Raw genomic sequence first — 24,579 nt, forward strand, 5'->3', positions numbered from 1 at the left:
AAAGAAGATTCTCACTGTGTCTTCATTAGACAAAAATGTGTAAAGTAGATATTTACAGGGCATTAACTCTTAGTAAAGGATGACATATACCTCTGAGATAGTTGGCTTTTAATATTTTAATCTTATGTATTGAGACTGAAAGACATAACTAAAGAAGCATTTAATAAATCCTGGAGCTTTGTTTATATATTAAAGTATGCTTCGCAGTATCAAGAGTTTTCACTCAGTCAATCAGCCACCTGAGCAGGATAATTATTGTATCATAAAAATGAAAACTACATAGAAGTAGATGGTGATATGATTTTTATTAATGCAAAATGTTGTTTATTCCCCGTATTGCTAATTTTTTTTTTCTGAGTTTGATGGGATATGCACAAACTTTGGATAAAGTTCCCTAGTTTTAGCTGCCTGAAAAACAAACATCTTCATCTGAACTGTTTATTTGTATGTAGTCTGAATTTCTACATAACTACTGCAGTCAACAGTGAAAAATAAGGTGCAATTCATCAGGCCTATTTTAGATTGCTTCTTTTGATTGGGATGAATTGCTTTTGTAAAACCTATTCTTTTTCCTCTAGTTATAAATTAAAGTTAGGCAATCCATTTGAATCTAGATGACTACTTTTGACTTCCTGCTTTTGCCTTATTTGCAAGATACATGCTCTTGTTTGTATTGGTTACTGCTTTTACTACTACTACTAGAAGTCCCATGGACTTTTATGAGAGGAATTGTTCAACCTAATTTAAAGCCTAATGTAAGAACTTCGTAATAATTCATATTTCCCAGTATTTAGATTGCTTTGCCATATGTCACTTTCATCATTTCTTATCCCTCCCCCAACATACGCATCCTATGTATTCTTCATCCATTCTCCTACTATGTATTGTAGCAGCCCTCTTCCCTCCCAGATGGCTCTTCATCATGTACACAGCTTTAATGAGCTATATCCTAAAGTGGCTTGGAGGAAGATTTCCAATGAGATTGTGAAAAAAGTAGGAGATGATAAGAAAAATTCTTTTAGAAGCTGGTAGCTCACATATTTCACTGGTTACAAGTACTATTTTATCACAACAGAAATTGCAATATGGGTCCTTAGAAATAAATTACTTACTGTTATAGAAATACTTCACACAGGATGGTGAGGCACTGGATCATGCTGCCCAGAGAAGCTGTGGCAGCCCTGTCCCTGGAAGTGCCCAAGGCCAGGCTGGATGGGACTTGGGGCAACCTGGTCTAATGGGAGGTGTCCCTTCCCATGGCAGGGAGGTTGGAACTAGGTGGTCTTTAAGGTCCCTTTCAACCCAAGCCATTCTATTATTCTATGATTCTATGACATCATGCTATTTAAAATAAACAACTTAGTGAAATTTGCCTTTTTCTTGCTTTCTGATTGTCTCTTGGTAGACTTAAAAATCATATTTTCTTCAAAAGAGCTTTTGTGGTGTTTTCCTTTTTTTTTGGTGAAAAGATTTCACTGAAATGATTTGACAGTCAATGTCTGAGCTATGTGATTAGTTGTGATTGGCTACCTATACCACACAGCATGATTTTTAATCCCTGGCTGAATGAATAAATTTTGCTCTTGGGATCAAGAGGAGAAAATCTCTGGGGACTGAGATCTCTTTGTTAGACAGAAAATAAATGAGAAGAAACTGGTACATTTTAGGAGACCAACCTACCAGGCTACAAGCAAACTTTTACCAAAAGACTATTTCTAGCAATACTTAGCTCTGCAGCTTAATTTCATTTATTTTCTTGTGGTCTTTGCACAAAATAACTGGGCACATATGATGGATGGGGAAAGATAGAAACATTCTGCCTTGTGTTCAGTGAGAAGGTCTTTTTTCTGTGCTTTTCAAATCCTGGGGCACTGAGAGGGAGGGAAGCATGGAATGTCAGTGCTGGCGATTTCCTGCTTAGGATTTACACATAATGAAGTTGGTTAATCAGTATGGATTGAACAGAAAAGGCACAGACGATGAAATGCTAGTGTTGTCTGCAGCACTCCTCAACCTGTTCTAATCAAAAGTCAGGTTGAGGGAAGATAAAACAGATTTGTACTGAAATGAAAGATAAAAACCCCACTCTTTCTAAGCAATAGCCTATCTAGGTGAAATGAGAGTGATCACATGAACAAAGTGTATGCCTGTAGTGAGCTAAATGGAGCTTGGTTGTGTGCAGTGGTCATTATAGCTTTTCTTTGCATATTAGCCTTCATTTCTATCACACATGCATTTAGAGCTTTGGGCAGGTATTGACAAAAATCTGAATATATTGCACCTCTGCTGCCTAATTACAGTGGTGACAGCAAAAGACAAAGGATATACATGAGATCCAAGCAAGGTGTTAAATCATAATAACATGTGTTCACACCATGCCCCATTCCTATATACGGTATGAAAAAAATCCCACTAATTAAGGTTACTTTGTTAGACTGATAGGTAATTACTAGAGCAAAACTTGTAACCTCCTGGCCCTTACCGGTAAAAGGTCGAAAATAATGGGGTAGTCCTTTATAAATCTATGAAGAACGTCAAACGAATACCAAGTAACTTAACACAGAGGAATTTTAAGTTTCTATACACTCTCTTTAATGCTTCTTAAAGAGCACTGCTTAGATTCATATTTCTTTCAGCTTACAGGACATTCTGAATTTAATCTCCCTCCAGCCACCAGTCTACAATGATTTCAGCTGTGGGTCACCAAAGTTAAAGCTGATAACCGTTCCATTGCAGCCTTCCTGCTTTAGAGGTCAATGAAAAGTTTCTCGGGAGGCATCATTCAAAAATAATATCTACTTTTACATGACAGACTTAAGTTAGAGTTTGATTTCCTCCCTCCTTTGACTTAGAGACTTTGATTAAAACGAAGAGGAGTACTAAATGCTGAAAACCTGCTTGGGAACACATCTCTCTTAAAGAGCCACTATCACTGCTGAGCTCATGTCTATAATATGAACTGGGATTTTGTTGGTCCAACAAGAAATAAACATTGCAGAAAACTGCTAGGAAAAACTGGTGACATTAGGGGGCCTATTAACACGCCGTCAAATTAACAATATATTTCTAATTCCCTTGAGTGTCATATGTGTTTTTCTTATAATATTGGCTGATTCTCTCTTGCATTAATGAGGTGGACTGCTGCCAAAAATATGTAAATGGAAATCCAGTGGACCTGCCTTTGTAAATTCAGATATCTAGGAATTCACACTTAAATGAGAGTTGAAAACCCCCCAGCCTGAACCAAACAGTCAGTTGGTAGCACATCTTATACTGTTAGATTGCTTGCACTAGTGCTGGAAAACATCAATATGTAAATATCTTGAACTCTATGCTCCTGAAGTCTGTATTATCTCAGTTTTTACAGTGGAGGTGTCAGGTCCCCTTTAGACTCTTTCCCAAATTTAAATATAGATCTGCAATCAAATTATAGAGCTTTCCCTAGGAAACAGCAAGTCATGTAGTTCCCAGATAATGTGGACAAACAATTCATGTTTCTTTGGCTCTTCCACCGTTTCTGAATCTGAAAATTATTTCTGAATCTGAAAACCATGCCTTAAAGTAGAAGAGAAATGCATGCATCTCTATATACATTAAAAAAAAAAAACCACCAACCTAAACACACACCCATATTTAATATAGTAACAGACTGTAATTCTCCTTAGAAACAAAACAAAGCAACAATAATGCTACACAAAGCACTGGCAAACACTGCACAAACCTGCTCAGTGGCCCCTACTAAATCTGGGGTTAGGCATTATGACACAGGGTATTGGAAACAACCCCATTCCCGCCTCTCCACAGCCCCTTTTCCATATGTTCCTGATTTCTGGTTACCTTCCAGCCACCAGATGTTCTTTCCAACTACCACCATCCTGGACCTGATTTCAGGAATATTTCCCTTTATTTGATGCTATTCTTGTCCCACCTTTGCCGTGGCTCCAATCCCTCTGAAAATTACATGGTAGATGATCTTCATTTGGAAGTGGCTATATTGGCCATATATTCATAGATTTTAAGGCCAGCAGGGACCAATATCCCTATTTACTCTGGATTTCTGCATGAGAATAGTGTAGATTTTAGTCAGTGATGCTGGTGTGGAGTCCAACAGTTAAGAATGTGTATCCTAACCCTGTACTCCTGACTATACACAAGTTAATGGGCAAACTGGTTCAAATGGATCGGGTCTAAAATTTAGGTATTTTCCCACTAGAATTGGATATTTTATTAGATGTGAACAGAGACGTCCCCTGCCCAGTATACTCCCTATGATTCCCCCTTCCCAAAATTATTCTGATCCGCATTTTTCTGTTACTCCCATCAGCTACTTTAGCATTCTTAACTTATGAGAAGAAGGGAGAAATTTTCAAATAATCATGCAATGCTCAGTCTCTCAAGTTAGATAAAAAAAAAAGCTTCAGTTTCTGGAGACTATCATTTACTTTCTGCTGCTCTTATGCAGTAGGATCCAAATCATGCTCATTTTTAATGAAAGGTTAATTTAAATCATATGAAAATTCATGCAGTGTTTCCCTGAAGTGTACATGCTAAATTGCCATTCAGGAATTCATACCTTTCAGCAGAAAAAAAAATAATAAAAAAAAATGTTTCATTTGTATTTGAGACAAGTGTTTGAGATATAAATCCAAAACAAGCAATATAAAATAAGAATAAAAAGATGGAACAAGCAAAGTTACATTTTATCCTCTTTAGGTACTCAAGCTGAAGATAAATGTGCAATAAGATTCACAAAAGCATGTAGGTAATAATCTATGACTTTAGGAATGAAAATGCTTTAAAAATTGTCTCATAGTGTAGGTTGTGGCTCTCCTTTAAAAACGTTGCAAGCCTTGTCAAAGTGCTTGCTGTGTTATGCATTTTTGAAAACTCCAGAACATAACCAGAGGAGCAGTTATCAAGTCTTGAATAATTTCACTTCTAAGTAAACAGATGGATGGGGCCCTGCTGGGTTTTGGGGTATTTTTTTTTCCCTATAAAATGTAAAATCTGTAACAAAAGCAAAAAAATACGGTTTAAAGAAGAAAAATATTCCAGAACATCACATAACTAGTTAGATGAGAGCCAGTTCAGGTCAGTTAAATATCATCTGTGCAATTGTAGACTGTAAAATGAAATTAATTTATTACATAATACCCAACTTCAGTGGCTTTGCACCAAGTATGCATTTACTGAAAGTGCATTCTGTATTCAAGAAGGCTGAGAAAATCTCTTATGTTTGTTGCATGCCTGGCCATAAGCCAGCCCTGACCTTGTCTTACATAAACTCATCAGAAATCCTCAAAGGAGCAAAATGCAACTGTTGGACTTTAATGTCACAAAGGAGTCGAGCTCTATCAAAAACCAAAATTTAGGCAATGGGTTTTCTGAGTGACACAAATCTGGTAGCTACCTTTCTTGATGCTTTAGGTGAGATTCTGAAGTCTATTACATCAGTTTTCCAGGTGTTATTTTAGTTATCTTCCTTTTGTGAATAGAAATCTTATTTTCTTTTTGATTGCATAGCTACACTTTCAATACCTCTCTGCCTGTCTTGGCTATAACCACTGAATACTTGCAAGCAGCTACCCAGAGCTCTTCAGCCCTTTAAATGTATTCTATAATGAACTTTATACCATGACACTTGCAGTTATTTAAAATTTTTTTTTTTAGATCATAGCCACTAATTTTTGAAGGCATTTATTCTGAATCAAGAGCTTGTCCTTTCTGACTCATCTCCTTGTGTCCTGCCCACTGGATACCCTAGAAGGAGTGTAATGGCGAGTGTGCCTGAAGGTGATGAAACCCTTCGTAATGGCTTTTGGATGACTATTAAGCTGTTCAAACCATCAGAAGATAAAACTGACTCTTGAGGAGGGACAGTTACAGACCCACAAACAGCTGAAGTGAAACCAAAAGGGAACAGAGAAAATGACTTACAAAAAACATTCTTCTGTTCTGCAAATCCCCCTTTCCCCCACTTTTTTTTTTTTTTTTTTTGTCTAGTCTGCCTGCTTCCCTGCAAGGGCCTCTGCTTGCTGTAGAAGCTCATACCTGAATATTATGAGCTAATACCTCTAAGAGAACAACACAGTGGAGGCCCCTAAAAGCTCCTCCTGAGAGGGATGATGGTGGGCTGCATGAAGCTAGATGCTTCCTCCCTCTTCCTTCATCATGTCATGGTTGTTATGGGATTTGGAGAAGCAGGGGCAGAGGAGAAAACACAACACTTGTTATATCTTTGAGAAACTTCACTCTGAATCTTTTCTTTTGCTGTGCATCCAGCACCTTGGCCATATTGCTCATGTTTAACTGTTGTGTTGGCCTACAATAGCATGACAAGAACAGATTATAAATTGGTATCTGTTTAAAACAAACAACACATGCTTGGAGAGAAGACATCAAGTTTCCTGTAGCTGTCAAGCCTGTTCCCACGTACATAGATCTGCTTATCACAGGAGCAATAGAGCAGTGCCAGCACAAAAGGGTAAGAGATGAAACAAGGGAACAGACTGACTTTGAAGGAAAGATCATAGGCAGTTGGGATACTTGACACTGAAGTCCTTCAGGAATTAGTAGTTGTTGGAAGGTGAGATGTTCAGCTAAGCTGTGGGGAGTGGAGTGGGTGGAATGATGGAGTAAATGAGTCCATGGATCTTTGGGGTGGTGGTATGGCAGAGAAATTTGGGTGACGTGGTGATGCCACCTCTCACAGACAGTGAGACTTATTCCCACACAAACAAGGGAGGAATTTGGAGAGAAAGGTTTCATGTGCAAGAATACACATGTGCTTGTCACAAGTGGGATAGTCACATAATTTCAGCAAAACCCTCTAAACACAGAGGGGGTAAATTGAAAGCAAGTGTTTTGCTTCACAGCCTCTCAGTATGTTCAGGGCATCACTTTATTCCTGGAGTAACACCTCTAACACCTCGTCCTGTCCTCTGCTGTGCCACGTGGTGGAATGGGGCACTACTGGAGTCCTTTAAGGCATTTCCAAGAATAAAGGATATTCCATAAGATAGTTATTTTGCATTTATTTATTTATTTTTTTTAGTTTTTGAGTCTTTTTGATGCTGCTGAAATGTGCAAAATTGAGACACCGAAATAGATTATACTCTGATTTTATACTATCATCTTATCAATTAATATACATGTAAATACATAATTATACCACCCAAGATTAAGTTAAGAACTAAATATTGGAAATAAACCAGAAGTGAACACATCCTGAATTGGCACAGTGGTATCAGGATCTGGTATTGTGCCTTTGTTTAATATTGTAAATTAAACAGGAAATGTAGTTTAATTTTGTGTATGCTTGTAAATAAACAGCATGTTGTAGATTTCATCATGCTGTATGGAATATTACTCCACTTATTGTTTTGATTTTTTTATTTGTTTGTTTTACAAGAGCTTATGACACCAAATCTTCTGTCTATGAATGCTTTTTTTTTTTTTTTTTTTTTTTTCTGCATGTAATAAAATACATATTGTGCAGCCTAACATCCATGTCTCTGACTCTGTGAGCATCCCTTTTGTTTGCTGCACATGACATGGCTGTAAGAAAGATACATGTATTTGTGCTTTTGGAATCTGAAACATGAAGTTGTCATAAATCTATACCCATAGTAACAATTACTTCACTCATTAATAGATCTCCCTAGTCTCTCATAAAATAACTTTGAACAGTTCTCTTGGGACTGAGTTGGGAAGTGTGTTTTATGATCATTAATACCAAAGTATCTTGAAAGAACCAAGTATAGTTTTTTTTTTTATTATTATTATTATTATTATTATTATTATTATTATTATTATTATTATTATTATTATTATTATTATTATTATTTCCCCAAACCAAACTATTTGTACAAAAACAGCAGGTTACAAAGACAGGGAATAGACATAAGTCAGCCCTGTGGGCTCTTCTGATGCACCGGAGGGCTGAATCACATTTTATTCATTGGCATCAGTAAGTCAAAACTAAGAAAAAGGGACATAGCAAGGCTAGAAATGAATAATTTATGTAGGGCATTCAACAGGATATGAGAAATAAAAGATCAAAATGTAAAACATCATGGCAATTTTGTGTGTGGGTGTATTCAGGAAATTTACAAATTATTGTTTTAGCTAAAAACTATCATTAAGATAATTTATTAATAACAGTGCAGCATATTCCAGGCTGGCAGTCAAATGTAGCAGTAGTGTAATGGGGCTGGCCTTAACTGAAGTACAAGCAGCTTGGCTTGCTTTCACAAGGCATGAATTTTGGTCTCCTGATCTGTCATACTACAGTTAAGTACTCTTTTCGTAAATAATTGATAAATTTGTATAAAGATCTTTGGATTGCTAAAGACAATGTTGCAGAACGAAAAATGCCCCACGGGGAGCTCTAGATTATTAACCAAACTGTATGACCACTTCACACAGTATTCGGTATATTATTTTAAAAATGCAGAAATGTTAATCAGCCTGCGATGGTGATAATGCTATGATAAAAACATTAAAAACCTATGTCCAAGGTCTGTAAAACTTTAGGCTGTCCTTTGGATCTCATGGGTTTACCGTAGGCCAGTTGAAATTTATAATTCTTTCTTATGAGGAAAGAAAAGAAAAAAGAAAAACAGATATTTTCAAACTGTTGCTAAACTGGTGTTTCTTACACAATCTAGGGTGCTGGGGATAGTCTACTGTCCTTTCAAAAGGGAGAGAGGAAAAATACTGGGCACACAGTGTGGGATTCCCAGACTTTTGTTGGGTCTTGGCCATGAAAACTCCTGAGGAAATTTATATGTCATGGAGGAATGTGAGGGAAATTTCAAGATAAAGCACGTAGCTGCCTGCTCCTGAAGACAAGGAGGGATTGCTCACCCCACAGTGTTTGGAGCACATGTCAAAGTTGTCTACCTCAGGTTGCGTGCTGACTTGGTATATCAAAAAGATCTGTCACTCTATTATATCATCACTCGGAGATGCCACTCAGGCCTTTTTTAGGGAAACAAATTTCATTTTAGACACCTCAATCAATTTCCCTGTTTTAGTTTTTCTCCTTCAGGCCAAAGCATCCCAGTTTCAGTACTAATTATTCCTATTACAGATGTCCCTCAGGTCCTGCTCAGACTGCAGTGCTTGGGGGTATGCTAAAGCAGAACTGGAAACAATCCCAGTACCTAAGAATTTACAATTAATCTAAGGCAGGATGCAACAAGTGGGTATATGAGACAATAATTAGGCAAGGGGACTGGAAAGATAACCAGTGGCAGCAACACACAGCCACATAGATTATCTCAGCATAACTTAGTGGGTTAGAGTCAGCCTTTATTTATTTTATTTTATTTTATTTTATTTTATTTTATTTTATTTTATTTTATTTTATTTTATTTTATTTTATTTTATTTTATTTTCTTTTATTTTATTTTATTTTATTTTGTTTTGTTTTGTTTTGTTTTGTTTTGTTTTGTTTTGTTTTGTTTTATTATGTTTTATTATGTTTTATTTTATTTTTACTAACCAACAAAATAGATACAATCGTGATTTAGTGCTTAGGCTGTCAAGTCCTCAGACTCCTTGTGACACTAATAATCCTTCATTTCAGATGACAGAAGTCACTTTATCTCTCACAGGTTGAAGCTTTGGCTTTACTTAGGTGAACCCCTAAAGAATTTCAGTGGTAGAAGCCAAAAGCTGCCAAACACTGAGGGACCTTAATTTTCATATTATGTACATGCAAAGTGGGAGGCTCAGTTCTCTTCATAAATTTTCAACAGACTTGAGAGATTAGGTTCTAAAACTATCCATTTCCAAACCTGAATAAGGTTGCCTTAGAAAATCTTAAAGGTGTAGCTTACAAAACTCATTAGTCATGTTTGCCAAGGTGTCAGCTGAATTCTTCGTTTTAGGAAGACAGGTGGCTGAGGCTGGGAAAGCTCAAAGAGCCTTAGTACCATCTGATAATCTGTCAGCAGGGCAGTACTGTTCAGGTAAATAAGATACTTTTTGTTAACATCTCTGTAAAATATTCTTCTCCTGGGGAGGCTTGAGCAAGTGCTTGGGGCCACAGAAATAGAATCTAGAAGGATAAAAGTTTTTAAAACAGTAAAGATTAGCAAGCTACATTAGCGTAAATCACATCTTTCTGGCCCTACCCAAATGAAGTGTTTTATTTCTCCCACTGGCACCAAGGCCAACACTTCTACTGACTTGCATGTTGCAGGACCAAGATCTTTGTCTACGCATGATGTCAGAGACATATCCTTTTTTGGTGGTAATTTAAGTCATGTCAGGAAAGAAATGAATCTTTGGCCAGGAGCTAGAACAGTTGAGACCATCTGCAGAATTGCCATAGGAGAAGTTTATTCATTGATTTCAATGGTAGTGGGATGGACAATACCACAGAAAGACTCTTCTCATTAACTAGAAAATGAAGGATGGTGAAGGCATGTGTTTGCAATATCCCAGTTGCAGGGGAAATGACATGTTAGTTTTTCATTTTCAGCGAGGTGTCTTATCCTGTGGTCATCAAGATATGTTTTTTCAACATGATGGAAAAGTGAAACAAGCTGTAGGACAATATGGCCTTATGGAATATACAAAAACTAAGAGAAGTGATCTGTAAGAAACTGGAAAACAAAAACATATTTAAGTCTTCCACCCAATATAATTTAAAGTAGCAAATAACAGATACTCAGACTGAATATACGAGAGCAGAAACAGTGCAGGTATTAATATATCTGCTGTTCCCACAGATTGGCAAGCAGCCTAAATCCACTGCTACCTGAAATTATGCCAACCTGTTCAGCACATCTGAATTTAAAACTAATCTCTTATTTACAATCAAAGCATCTACAAAGCTGGTGCTTGTAATGGGTTTTATTATACTGCATTAAAGATTGTTGTTGAAATTTGCATTTGCAATGGACAATTAGTATATTTATTTATTAGAATTTAGTCATGCTATTTCTAGTAAATTAAATGTAGTTCATAAGAACATAAATAGGATTATTAGCTACATTCCTCTCTTTCCTCTTTTATGGGCTTCATTATTTTTGCACAAATGCCAAGATTTTTTTCTGTAAAAAATTAAGTTTGCATGAAGATTTGTCCACTCTCAAAAGCTGTGATGACATTCAGTGTGATTGCAAGTTATACCACATTAAAAAAGACATTTCTTTGAGAGCAGTGGTTAAAACCCAGACGCCTACATTTATTTACATTTGCAAAGCTTGTGCCATGTGTATAGCGATACAGTGAGCTGCTAACTTTTGGAATGAAAATAACTTGTGTCTGTGTTAAATGTCACAGGAAATTGTAGCACTGATTAATAAGTAAAGAATACATAATTAGAAAAAAAAGTTGCTCCTTGTAAAACTGCTGTGTATGTTTAAATTCTCATTCATTTTTTCAAAGAGCAAGCAGATTAAAATAAATAGATGGATCACGTAATAAAATTTACTCTCCCCTTTAACATGCATGTTCAGGTTTCAGGATAACATTGTTTCTTAACAATTCATTTAAATCAGGAGACAGAATATTTCCATCGTTACCTAGTTTATTAAAGTTTCATATATGGAGAAGAAATTCTCTGTTCTGTTTTGCCTCAAAATTACAGTTAATATGAATTAAATGACAGTCTGAATGACTAGAGAGTAGAAGACTTTAATTAAAGTCTTGTAAAATATTTCTTCATATTTTCATTGGTTTGAATGAATTTAGAAACCTAAAAATAACAAAAACTGAGGTAAAAAATGAAAGAGATGAGGTTCCAGAATGGAAAATACTTGAAGTTTAGGACTTTTGTTTAATCTCCTTCTTTCTCTTGCCTGATCCAGCATGTTCCGCCCTGGTGTTTTACACGTGAAGGTGTTGGAGAACTTTTCAAACATGAATAAAATGGAACAGTGTGTAGAGATGGGACCAAACAGATCCTTTTCTGAGATGGGTGTACTAAGATCAATGTCTTAATCTCCAAACGCTAGAGAAAACAGTGTTATCATGGAAGCTTTGGGAGCCTTGATGATGATCTGAAGTTTTCTTAATGAAGCCTTTCAAACAGGTGGACCTATTCCAGGAAACGTGTTACATGTGACAATTTTTTTTTTTTTGAACCTCTAGTGTTTTGTTATTCGCTAGGCATACATGTATGGTGGAATCCTGAGAAATACCATTGACATAAATTGATTTGTAATGTACTTGTAATGAACTATTTTAACCAGATATATTTAAACTGGCTGATAAAGCACAGGAGAAACTGATACACCTCTGAGTACTTACACAGAGTATAAGATACTCAGAGGTTTGAGATAGTTGAGATTGCTTTTTGGCAGATAGAAAGTGAAGGTTTGATAGGATTGATGGCAGTTTTAAACAGACATCTCTTTTAACATCTATTTTGTAATGACAGAATATTTTCACTAACACTAAACTGAAAACCAACTTCACAAAAGTCTGCTGCTGTGAATGGCATTGAGAGCATAATAAACTCTGCAAGACAGGGTTCTCTTTCTTTCTCTCTTACTGTAATCAGGTAAGAGGGTCTTGCTTGAATTCAAGCATCAGGTCACCCTTGCTGGGTAATTCAAGCAGTTTGTTGTTTCTCCATAGCAGCTAGGTTGAAACCAGAGCAGCACTGCTGTTTCTTATCTAATCACTCTCTTTGCTTACTTCAAGGAAGTATTACAGAAAATGACATTTGAACACTGAAAAGTGCTCCTCTGCTTCACTTCACAGATCACTGTGAGCCAAAAAAATGATGAAGGGTACCTCTTATTTACGTTAAAACTGTTTTTTTTTTTTTTTTTTTTTGTTGAGATCTCAGTTTTAGTGTGCATATTCAAAGCCATTAGTCTCTTTACTTGCAAATGTAAGCTGAAATCATTCAGTCATGAAAACAACCAGAGAGAAAAACAATCCAGCAAAGCCATGCTTAGATTTCAGGATCATGTGCCAGTTCAAATGGATCATCATGAAAGAAATTTTTGGAGTTCAAAGCACTAAGCAAGTGCTTTGCTTTTGACAACCATTACTCGCGTGTTTGCCAATCATTTCATTACATGTATCTGAAAATAGACATGACTCTACTGGTAAAGATCTGATAAAATCATCCAGGATGCTTTTTATGTTGGCTGTCAGAGCTTCCAAGTGACTGCTATGATGTTCCCAGTGGTCATTAAGAGCTGTTTTGGAGAAGTGTCCTATCAAGTCAGAAAACTTCTTGCCACAGAATGTGTGCCATCCATGTAAACCCTGATGTACTTTCCACACTTCATGTGATCTTCTTGGAGTGCACTGACGTGTTCTGACCACTGTCAGCTAGGAAAGCAGTGACAGAAGAAAACATCTTCCAGCACCTTAGTTCAAAACACTTACCACACTTACAAGCGAGATAGTGACAGCAACAGAGAGAGTAGACTTGTCTCACTGCAAGGTAGGCGGTAATTTTGAACATCTCGATTTATTTTCTGAATCTAGTGAGAATGGTCTTGTGTGAGGCAGGTATTAAATCAAGCCTCTTGTCTGACTTTCCATTCCAGTTTGCTGACAGCCTGTTTTTCCCTGCAGGTACAAACAAGTCTTCTGTGACAAAGCAAAGTTTTTTGGCTTCAGCAATTTGGTAGATCAAATAAGAAGACACTTCAAAGATTATAGTATTCACCTAAGTGGCCAAATAGATACTTTCCTTTTTCACTGTCAGTTCACTTGCTTAATATTCTTTTCTCATTGAAATGAAGTATTCTGATTCAAACTAAAGATGATCATCAGATTATAGGAAGACATTGTAACATGAGGCACAAAAAACATTAACAACTTCATCTGAATTAATTTCAGCTGAACTCGGGCTGTAAGTACCATGTCTCTTTTCCAGGTCTGCTACAGGTTTGCTTTAAGTTTCCTTGTGTGAGAATGAGTCCAACAGACATCTCCTGCCTATCTGTATTCACTATGTGCTGGCAATTCATTGTTGTTGAATGATACTAAAGCGTTTTTTGTCTTGCTGCTGTGTTTGAGCTCAGGCTTCACACTTTCTGTCTAAAGTTACAGACCCATTGTCACGCCTGAAAGAGCAGCTAGTCTGGAGGAGGAAACATGACTGGTGGAAAACTGGTAAACCCATTGTCAAATATCGTTACACAGAAGCCAATACAATGTAAATGGGGATCAAATATCCTATTCTTTCCCATACCACATTGGTGCCAGTCTGAAAACAGTGTGAATGGTCAGAATTAATAGAGTTTTACTGTTATAAGGACCCAGATGCTCCATATGCATCTGAGCCTGGGTATGAGAAGACAGAAGCAGGAAGCTGCTAATGCTCTTGCATCTGGGCTTGCTTTGCTTGGCTCCCCACCCAGCTGAGAATTTGATGCAGCTTTTGGAAATATTTGGAAACTTTCAGTCAAAGACTTCTGAGTAGCTTTGGAGCTTGCCAGAGCTTTAGTGTTTCTTTAGTTTTGGAGTCTTTTGGACCCTCCCATACAGAGCTGTCACAGTAAAGAAAGTATATTTATCAGCCACCTTTCTCAAAACCCTTAGCACTAGTCCTTCAACTTGTAGGAACCATGGGTGAAAAGCCATGGAGAACAATCCCTGTTACTCATGTGTTATCAGTGGTTTCAGGTGGCTCTACATTTGCTTGTGAGTCTTTCTTGTTTAGTAAGCTGGAAAGCTTACTTAAAGCTTGATGAATAACAGAAAGGTGGGAGAAGGCATTGCTGTTGGTACTGCCCCACCAGTCCCTCTCATGCTTCCATCTCTAGACAATGCTCCTTGCCTCCCTGCAATTTCCTGGCAGCTCCTGCATCAGCAGGGAGCTGGTGGAGACCTGCTGTGGACATTTTCCCAGTGGTGAGAACTGGAATATTTACGTGCATCCTGCTTAGCTGCTTCATATCTTGCATTCACACAGTATTAAATCTGCTTCTAGACTTTTTGTGGACAAGGGACTTATCCAGAGATTTCATTTTTATTGACTGTTCTTATAGCATTACTGGTGGGGATCATGATACTGGCAAGCATCACAGCAGAAAGAAGACACTGACTAGATTTAGACATTTTATGATTTTTTTCTGTCCCTTGCTTTTTTCTGGAAATGTTTTTCTTTCCTGCTTTCTGAAATTAGCCTATTATTTTTGTTCAGTGCAGTGTCAATTGAGAAATAAGCTATGATTTTGTACTTTTAAGGAGATTAGATAAAAGGTGTATTAGTAAGGAGAAAGCTCTTCTAAAAAGCAAAATTTGTATTTATTATATATATATATCTATTTTATTTTTTAGTGTTTAGGGTCAAGAGAATTGGAACACACTGTGTTTGGGGCTGAGAGAAATTTTGGTATCTCAATGGTGGGTCAGAACTATTGGGGAAATAGAGGAGATTCAGGATGTAAGGGACTCAACATCAGCAGAAGTGATTCCCTCTGGCACCCTTTCCTTCTGAGTGAGTATTTCTAACTCACGCTCCAAGTCCAGAACACACACACACAGATAAGCACACACAACTGCTCTTCATTCTCTTTGCTGCTGTCAGAAATATGGTCCTATCCTGAATTACTTCTTGGCCAACAAATAACATTGTTCTCATCCCTACAGATACAGCAAAAAGTTCCCCTTATTTCAGTCCATCTGTCAAGGAACATTTGAATTCATTTAACACTCTGGTGTATCCGATTTGGACAGGAATGTTGGCCCAAAGGTGGGAGAGATTTAATTTTGCCAGAAACAATCTCACTTTAGTTCATGTTAGCAAGATCCCATAAGAGGTTTTTTAAGTGGCAGCTATTTACCCAACAGTAATTTCATAAAATTCAAAAGAACTGTATTAAAACCAGATAATTTTCCAGTTCAGGGTAGGTCCTTCAGATGGAGCTGTCAATTTTACTGTAGACAGACGCCAGTTGAAAACTAAAGGAAACACATGATTCTCCAGCTCTTCAATACCTCCCTTCGGGCACTTATGCACATTCCTTGTGGAAAATACTTTGTTGCAAAAAAGTGGGGAGAAATGCTTCTTATTTCCTTTTTTCAGTGCCATTAAAAAAAAATACTATGATTACTACTTTATGCTAGCATATAAAGCAAAAATACACACCGTACTTTGTGGAATATTAAGACCAAATTTGAAGTACTGTGTGTTTTGAAGTCAAAACTGTAGTTTGTTTAGTACAGAAAGTCAACTGCTTTATTCAGTCAAATGAAATATTTCCATATCCTTCACACAGGTATTGATATACAGCTAGAAAACTGAAGAGTTTAAGTAGTCACAGGCCCAACTTAATTCTCTCTCTTTTTTTTTTTTTTTTCTTTTTGGTGTAGTTCTTTATGACTGTTAAAGAGGGAATGTTATATTGTGTGTCTCAGCATATTTAGGTGGCATTTAATTTTCTGGAGCTATGAACAATAATTTTATGAGAAGAGCATATGTTTCCTCAAGAAGAGTTGAAACCCCTGGAGTTTTGTTATAATACAGAGTTTCCCATCTGAAATATATGCAGAGAACAACAGGCTGTTATTTTTCTGAAGCAAGTGTCTAAGTCTGTTGTAACTTCAAAGGTTGGGACACTCATTTTTAACTGTTATTCTGAACAATAAGTCTGGAAACCAGTAGTCCAATTTTCAACTGCTTATAAAAAAATAATTTTAATACTGGCTCCTGATTTATTTCTGTTTATGTAAAGAATATACGTCAAGAATATACCTAATATCCAAGCACTTTGGAAATTAGGAGATGGTTATTTTTGATTAGGGTACTTTGAGTCTGGTGTCACCTCTGGTGCTACTTTTATAAAACATTAATAAAGAAGTTTTTACTTTATTATTATTATTATTAGTAGTAGTATTACACTGTAGTTATGACTGCAAACTGAATAAAAATCATACAATGCTAGACTTTATGCAAAGCCAAAAAAGTGGACAGTCCTGCTCTGAAGAATTTATACATAAATTTAGTTCTAGATAGAGTCAAGAAAACCAGGTTCTCTGTGTTAACAGTTGCAAATAACAGTATAAAATGATGTTGACAAAGTTTCTGTATTTTTCAAATTTTTTTTGGTTCATCAGATTACATGTATACAGGTGTTGATTTATTTCATTTCTGAGCAGGTTATTTATCACTTTTTCCTGATATGATGTGAGATATAATAGCCCATAAATCTCCAAGTTTCCTGGCTTTTTATGAAATGCAGTCATCATACAGTGACTTTCTAGAATTCATGAATGGTATTTTAAAAAACTTTTTGATTTACAGGGATCTTGGTTGTCACATTCTTCTAATCATAGAATTCCAGTTAATAAGTCATGACAGTAAAGAGCATCATTCTTCCAGATGAATTAGAAATTGAAGACCACTGAGTGAAGAGCTTGCTGCAGAGGAGTCATACCAAAAATCTTGTTGAAGACTATATGCAGACTCTTGGAAGTCTAGATCTCACATTTCTGTTCTATTTCTTCTTTGTAAGCCAGGTTTTGGGAACCATCTTCTATCTTTAGAAGTATGTGACCTTTGAAGAACCTCATTTGTTCAGCATGTTTTTTACCCATCCTAAGTAGATAATTTGTGGTGAAGTCATAAGATGCTCCAAACAAAAATCTTAGCTCTTAACTGAGAGAAAAAAAAAAAAATCTACTTTCTGCAGCTGTCTGAACAAAACCAGGGATACATAAACTGTATTCTTGGAATATTTTAAAAGATCTGCATCCAGGTCAAGACTTGACACTCTAGTTCCTCTTTATTTTAGTCATGATGAACGATTCATGGAAAGTTTAGTCACTCTACAACAAAGATTACCAATATATAATCACACATGATAACATGATATTTTAGACTGTTTTTTAAATCTTCAGTATCAGTTTCAATGCCTCCAATCTTTGGATTGAAATTAGCAATATTATTCTACCATCCTGTGTGTATGTGTATCATAGATTATAAGAAATAATATATATATATATTTGTGTAATGAAATCCAGCAAATAAGTGTTAGAATTACCCATGTAGAAATGATTGATTAAATGGCTGTAGTGAAGAGAGGTTGCCAGAAGATAGGTTTATTTATTGATTCATTTATTTTGTAAATAAACAAATCTGATGTTTATAGAGAGACTTTCTAGGGAATATTAAGACATAAGAAAACATAACTGGTAGGGGTTTGTATGAATTTGGAATCCACTTCATGCAAAATCAAACATATATATTTTTTTCCTTAGGTGTGATTTTTGAAATTCCTGTTCTCCTTTATTTTTCTTAAAATGTGGACTTCCAAAAGTCATCATTTTATTATGATAACCTCTATTATGACTTCAAGCTTGATTATGCAGAAAGCAGTGCCATCTTTGGAATCCTTTTAATCTTAGATTTTATAATTTGCTACAGACTAGTAAAAATGAATTTATGTTAGCTAAGCATTTCTATCAAGTTTTGTTTCTTGCTGTTATTTAAGATAAAATCAAACTATCAGCTTTTTCTCTATACATATGAAGTCAAGGTCTTTTGGAAAACAATACTTATGGTATCCATAAATTGCTTCTACAAAACATAGGAAGATTCAATTGGCTAATACACATTAAATAACCGAGCTGTAGGTTTTACAATTCACTTTGCATACATTAGTGTGTTTAATTCCTCATTTTTTTTAATTGTTCTTTTTTCATAACACATGCATGTGTTATGATTTTCATTACCTAGGATGTGTAATCAGTTTTCACAGCAAGATTTTCCAATCCCATCACAGTTTGCAGTTTCTTTGCAGTGTCTAACTTCTCTTCACTCTCTATAGTCTAAATTCTCTCGTTATTTATTTATTTTTTAAAATGTATAATTTATCTATTGAAATCAGCATCTTCTATCAATTTTTAATGGCCAGTCCCTTCTTTGAGATATCACTTACATTGACCTCCTCTTGACAAGCTTGGGCACTGTAAGCATCACATTAGAGGATTGCAACTTCCTATGGCAGCCATAGCTAAGGTCATGACTGTATGTGATGAATATTTTGGACCTACTCAGCTGGCTGAATGATATTAAAGAAACATAATATTTGACCAGCCAGTTGTACAAGAAAATCTCTCTGAGATTACCAAAATATATAAATCTTTGTAAAATGTGGCTTTAAGGAATTTCTTTCTTAATTATTTAAATGTATATTAGTTGTATTATTATAGATATCTATATATAGACAGATATGTGCACATAAAACACAAACACATCCTGATAATTGCCTAATCAATTGTTATCATTTTATTTTACACCTTCAAAGAGTTGGAGTGGTGAAACCACAGATGAAAGATTTTAAGATTTCAAGATCTATAACTTTTACAAAATGATTTTTAATGAACCCTTTGCATAAATTTTAGATAAGTGTACACTCTAGTGCCATGTCTGTTGGCATGTTGATCTACAATATCGAAAGAATTTGGAAAAATAAAATAATCTCTTACACATATGAGCCCCAAATTATAAAATATTTTTGCTTTAGATGTAAAAGCCAGATTAACTCATGGCAGCTGGCTTGTAAATGTATTAAATGGACAGAGGCATAGTGAACGTCCTTCAAGATGAATTTCTTGTCATCTTTTCTTGTGAAAAGAGGTTTATCCCATCCCTTCAAAATCTGTAGGGTATCCTATTTTTTTAGTCTCAAAAATATATTTGGTTTTCTTTGAAGATGAATAAAACTGAGATGCTATTATATTCAGTTCCTACTTTGCAGCATCCAGAAATTCCTTTGCTATTAATATGCCAGAGAAACAGATTTCTTTGATTTTTTTCAGTTTAGAAGATCAAAAGCTGTCAGAAATTGTTTCAAAAGAAAAATAAATCTTTGAGAAGTTGGATTTGAAATAATGAGTCTCCAGCATGTTGCATATACGACACTTAGAACTGTTTAATGGAAGATGCTGTTATAATTGTGGGGTTGGTCTCAGTGCAAGTATCACTCACATCTAGAAGGTATTTAAATATTATTTTTTTTCTTTTTCTCTTCCTTTCCCGTACTTTTTTTTTTTTCTTCCCCTAGAGGTAATTGTTAGAATACTGGATATTAGAATACTGGATATTAACAACATTCTTTTTGTAGCTTCTTGTATTTACCTAATCAGGTAAAAGGAAAAAACAAAACAAAACAACAATACACGTTTAGATTATAACAGAAAAAAAGTCTTAAAACCAATTTGGAAATCTGCACAGACTTCTGTCTTTATATAAAGGCTTTTTTTTTTAAATTTAATTTTAATTTTTTCATTAATATTTTGGTATTTAGAAACTGATCAATAAACAGACATGAAATTGCACTTTGTTGTTGCTTTCGTTGGTATAGAAGGACTGTGGCCTGCCTAGCATGGTTTGTGGATGGCAGTCTTTGTACTAACCACCCATTGGGTAGGATTGCAAAAGCTCTAATGTATGCACGAAGTCCCTGCTGAGTTAGAGAATCGTATAGACAGTAAAACTTGGAAGCCTTGGTTGGTGTTAATATCATCAAGAAACCAAACTCAATTTGGTTTGTATTAACATCGTAAAAAACCCAGCCTGATTTTTTTTGTATCAATGACATCTAGAGACACGGTGTGAAGATATCTGTCCTGTAATGGCTGAAAGAGCAAGTAGTAAAACAGAGCTAAAACAAGACGATTAAATATTGATAAACACTAGACCCATTTGGAAATAGCCTTGAATGCGTACAGCCTAGCCTGCAGCTAAAGATTAAGATGTCATTGTGGCTTTCAACTTTTTCATCAGTAAAGCTCTAAATCAATTCTAAACCTATAACCAACACTATTGTTCTACAGTTACAATAGCCAATTGGGAACAATATACACTAATTCCTCACTGAGAAAATGTCTAATGATTGTGCTAGAAAATAAATAAGTCAAACACACTTTTTTTTTTTTTTTTTTTGGAAGGGGGGTGAATATACTTTTACTTCCAAATTAATACATTTAGTGCTTTATAAAGCAGTTGCTATTTAAACTGCCAATAATGTTTAACATGAATTTACTCACCACTGCCTATCCTCATACTGTATAATTTATAACACTAAGCCCTTTCAATACTCCAAAATGCCAGATAAACTTTTCTCATTTGCTCTTAATTTGGTCACGCAGGATAATACCAACATCTGAAGGCTCTTTAAACTGCTTTTTAAAATGCATTCCTGAAAGCACCACCAATGCCACCTCTGCTCCTTGTCATCTTCCATAATTATTTCCAATCCAAAGCGGTCCTTAATGCGCTTATTAATCTGGCATTCTCCTCAGTGTGAAGCACATTCAGCTCTATTAATTTTTAAAAACCCTTTTTTATGGGGGACTGCAGATGCTTGGCTATTACTGAAAAGCTATTAGAAGTTAACACCTTTCTCTCCCCAGGGACTGGCATCATCCTATGCTTCCAAATGCCACCCTATTTTACATTATCAGCTGCTAAGACTAAGTATTAGGGACTTTTTTTTTTTTATTTTTTTTTTTTAACTTCTGAACTGTTAATGCTATTATTAGCTAATGGCAGAGTTCTGTGTAGTGTATAGATATGTATACTCCCTCAATGTCTACAGCATATGGGGTTTTATTTATCTGCCTTTGAACAATAAGGCTTTTCATTCTTGCCACCCATTAGAAGAAAACTCACAGGTAAACAGTTACTAATCTTATTCCTAGGGGCTGGGATAATTTTGCCTTTTCTTGGCTTGGATATTATGATCAGGCCAATATTTAAAAGGAAAAAGTGAAAGATTTTAGACAAAAAAAATAAAAATAAAAAGTGAATAAATGAAATAATCACTTATTAAACCCCAAACCACCTTGTTTTGTGGTGTACACTTTCCCTTTTAGAGATACGCACTGTCTGTGTCTTTGTGAAACATAAACCTTCCTTGAAGAACTGGGAGGTAAAAGCACTGAAAAATAATACAGAAAGCTATTTTGGGGCTGGTGGCAGAAGCTACAACTGGCAGGGGGTTTCTTTTGCTGAAGAGCTCTAGATCTATTAATCTCAATATCTGTTTGCTGCTGTGAAAACAAGCCAGAGCTGAGTCTCTAGGATGGGCCTTAATGCCCCTTGTCACTTTTTTTTTTTTTTTTTGAAAAGAAAACCAAAAAGATATAATTGAAAGGTGCATAAGGTTGAAAAAGGTGCATTGAAAGGTACACGAGAATATAGGAACACCTGTATTCTGTGATTGTAAAATTTGCAATGAAATTCTCCCCCGTATTTCTGAACTGTTGCTCAGAATCTCAGGTTTTAACTGAGTAACACACAAGGAACAGAAAACAGTCCAGCTTTGGCTTTTCTGACCATTTTGAGCTGTGTTGACTAAAGACAACAAGCTAATGCACCGGGGTCAGAAAATGCTCAAATTTTGCATACTGAATTGAATGTAGGATCAAATGAAATAGTACAGAGACTATCGCACTGTCTTATCAGTAAATATAATGTATTTACTTTAGTAAAATCTCCACTAAAAATTCTCTCAAGCTGTAGTACAAGCGTGTGTATCCAGAAAATTGCAGCATGTTTGACATCAACATAAAATTTAGGTCTAATCTGCCATGAGAGACACTGGAGCCTGATCATGAAGTTGGATATTCACATAATAATTATTGGTGTTTCCTGAATCAAAGTCAGGGTATTATAAGGGCCAGTGAAGAGGGAAGGTCTTTCCAAAATTCTGCTAAGGGTTGTGAAGGGATTTACTTGCCATGTCTCCAACAGCAGGCAGGCAGAGTTTTAGCTATTATCTGTTAATATTTTAACTTGTTGACTCCTGAAGGACTCAGGCAGTAGTTCATAGATGTTGTAGACAAAGAAAAGAGTACCTCCCTAGAAAATTTTGCAGTCTCTCTTTATATAACTATGAGTAATACACAGAGAGCAGACCAACTTAAGATATTGGTTAATATCTGATGTGAACCTGAGATGCACATCCTTACTATACGGAAAGAATTCCAGATGGTCTTTATGAGCATTAATGCCATCTTTACTAACATCTTGAGAAATGCAAAGATGACATCAGCTTCATGCATCAAATGGAAAATCCTAACTTTTGACATGGGCAGCTTCAGAAAGACATCAAAAACGGAGGGATTTCCTTAGAATGGCAGGATGTAGGAAGATGCACAGCGTGGTGCTTGGTGTCCACAGCCTCTGCAGACCAGGGTATGTACAGTGCCCCAGTGCCTGGGGGAACTTGTTCCAGCCATTTTCCACCTTTGTGTTTTTTCTGGTTGGACTCAGTAGACACAGCTGGACACATCAGAAAAGCAGCTTAGAAGCACCTTCCCACTTTGCTGCACAAAGGTCAACATCTGAGTGCAGAATGGAGCTCCCAGTCTCCAGAACAGCCCTTTGGGCAACCCTGGGGAGAACCAAAATAACTTTAAATGGATAAACCTGTCCTGCTACAGATCATCCATATCACCACATTTCTTCTTTAAATGGCTGTAAAGAAGTCCTAGTATATCCTGCTGCATCATTTGCTGTGGCAAATGCTTGGGTTTTTGATTAATTTCACCTTTTCCTTTGTCATTTTATAAGACATCTGTGCAAAATACAAATTGTCAGCTTCTGTCCTTCCAGATTTCTGGAAACATGTCACTGTGTTCAAATAACAATGCTGGAAAATAAAGTGGAAACAATGACACTGGAGAGAACTGTGATTGAATTTTGCTTTAAAACACACAATGACAAAGCTGGGTCACCCTGACTCTGAGCTAGCATCAGCCTGAAGGAAAAGCCATGAAGAGTGGTGGCTGCTTTAACTGAGAATTTGCTGGCAGGTTTTTTGTGTCCATGACAGATGTAAACCTGTTGCTGAGCATCCAAAGCATCTCAGCTAAGTTTGTGGATGTTCAAAAAAAGTGGCATAGATACAATATTACTTCAGTTTTTTATCAACAACAAAAAAGTATCGATTATTTAAAGAAAATCTTTCAGAAGAAAAAAAAAATAGAAAATTTGAAAACCTCATCTCCACCTTAAATATATGCATCCTCTTTCACCAAGCAAGGTTATTAATGTTCCAAAGACTAGAAAGTTCTCCGGAAGATTAGAAAGAAATTAAATTAATTGGTCTTCCTAAATGCATATTATATGCTCAGTAGACCTGAACCACTCCCACAGTATCCATTCAGCCCATCCCATAACCGCTATATTAGTGTACATGCTTTTCCTTGCTTTTCCTTTAGTAAAGTGTTTTTGTTTTTCTTTTGAGTATTTTGTTGACCAGCATCCACTTGAAATTTATAAATCTGTATAAAATGTTGCAAACCCACTCTGCAGTAACATAGCTAGGGCTGTCCAGTTATCATTTTTAATGGTCCGTGCTCAGGCCCCAGATGTCCTTGCAGTGCCTAGAGCAGCCCACATTCTGCACACCTGCTGTGGAAGTGGGTTCCGCATCTTGTCTCCCTCTTGTCCAGCCCATCCTGTGTCCACAAGGGCATTAACACTTTGGTGCTTTTTTTTTTCTTTTTCTGAAAAGTCCCAGAGTTTGAACAAAAACAAAGACTATATATACGATTCTTTGCAAACATAAAAACACTCAAGTTATTTCCTTAAATTACAGTAGCCTGAAGCCTGCTTATTCAGCTGGTCGTGCTTCC

This window comes from Netta rufina (assembly GCF_964035555.1).
Source record: "Netta rufina genome assembly, chromosome: 7".
NCBI lineage: Eukaryota > Metazoa > Chordata > Aves > Anseriformes > Anatidae > Netta > Netta rufina.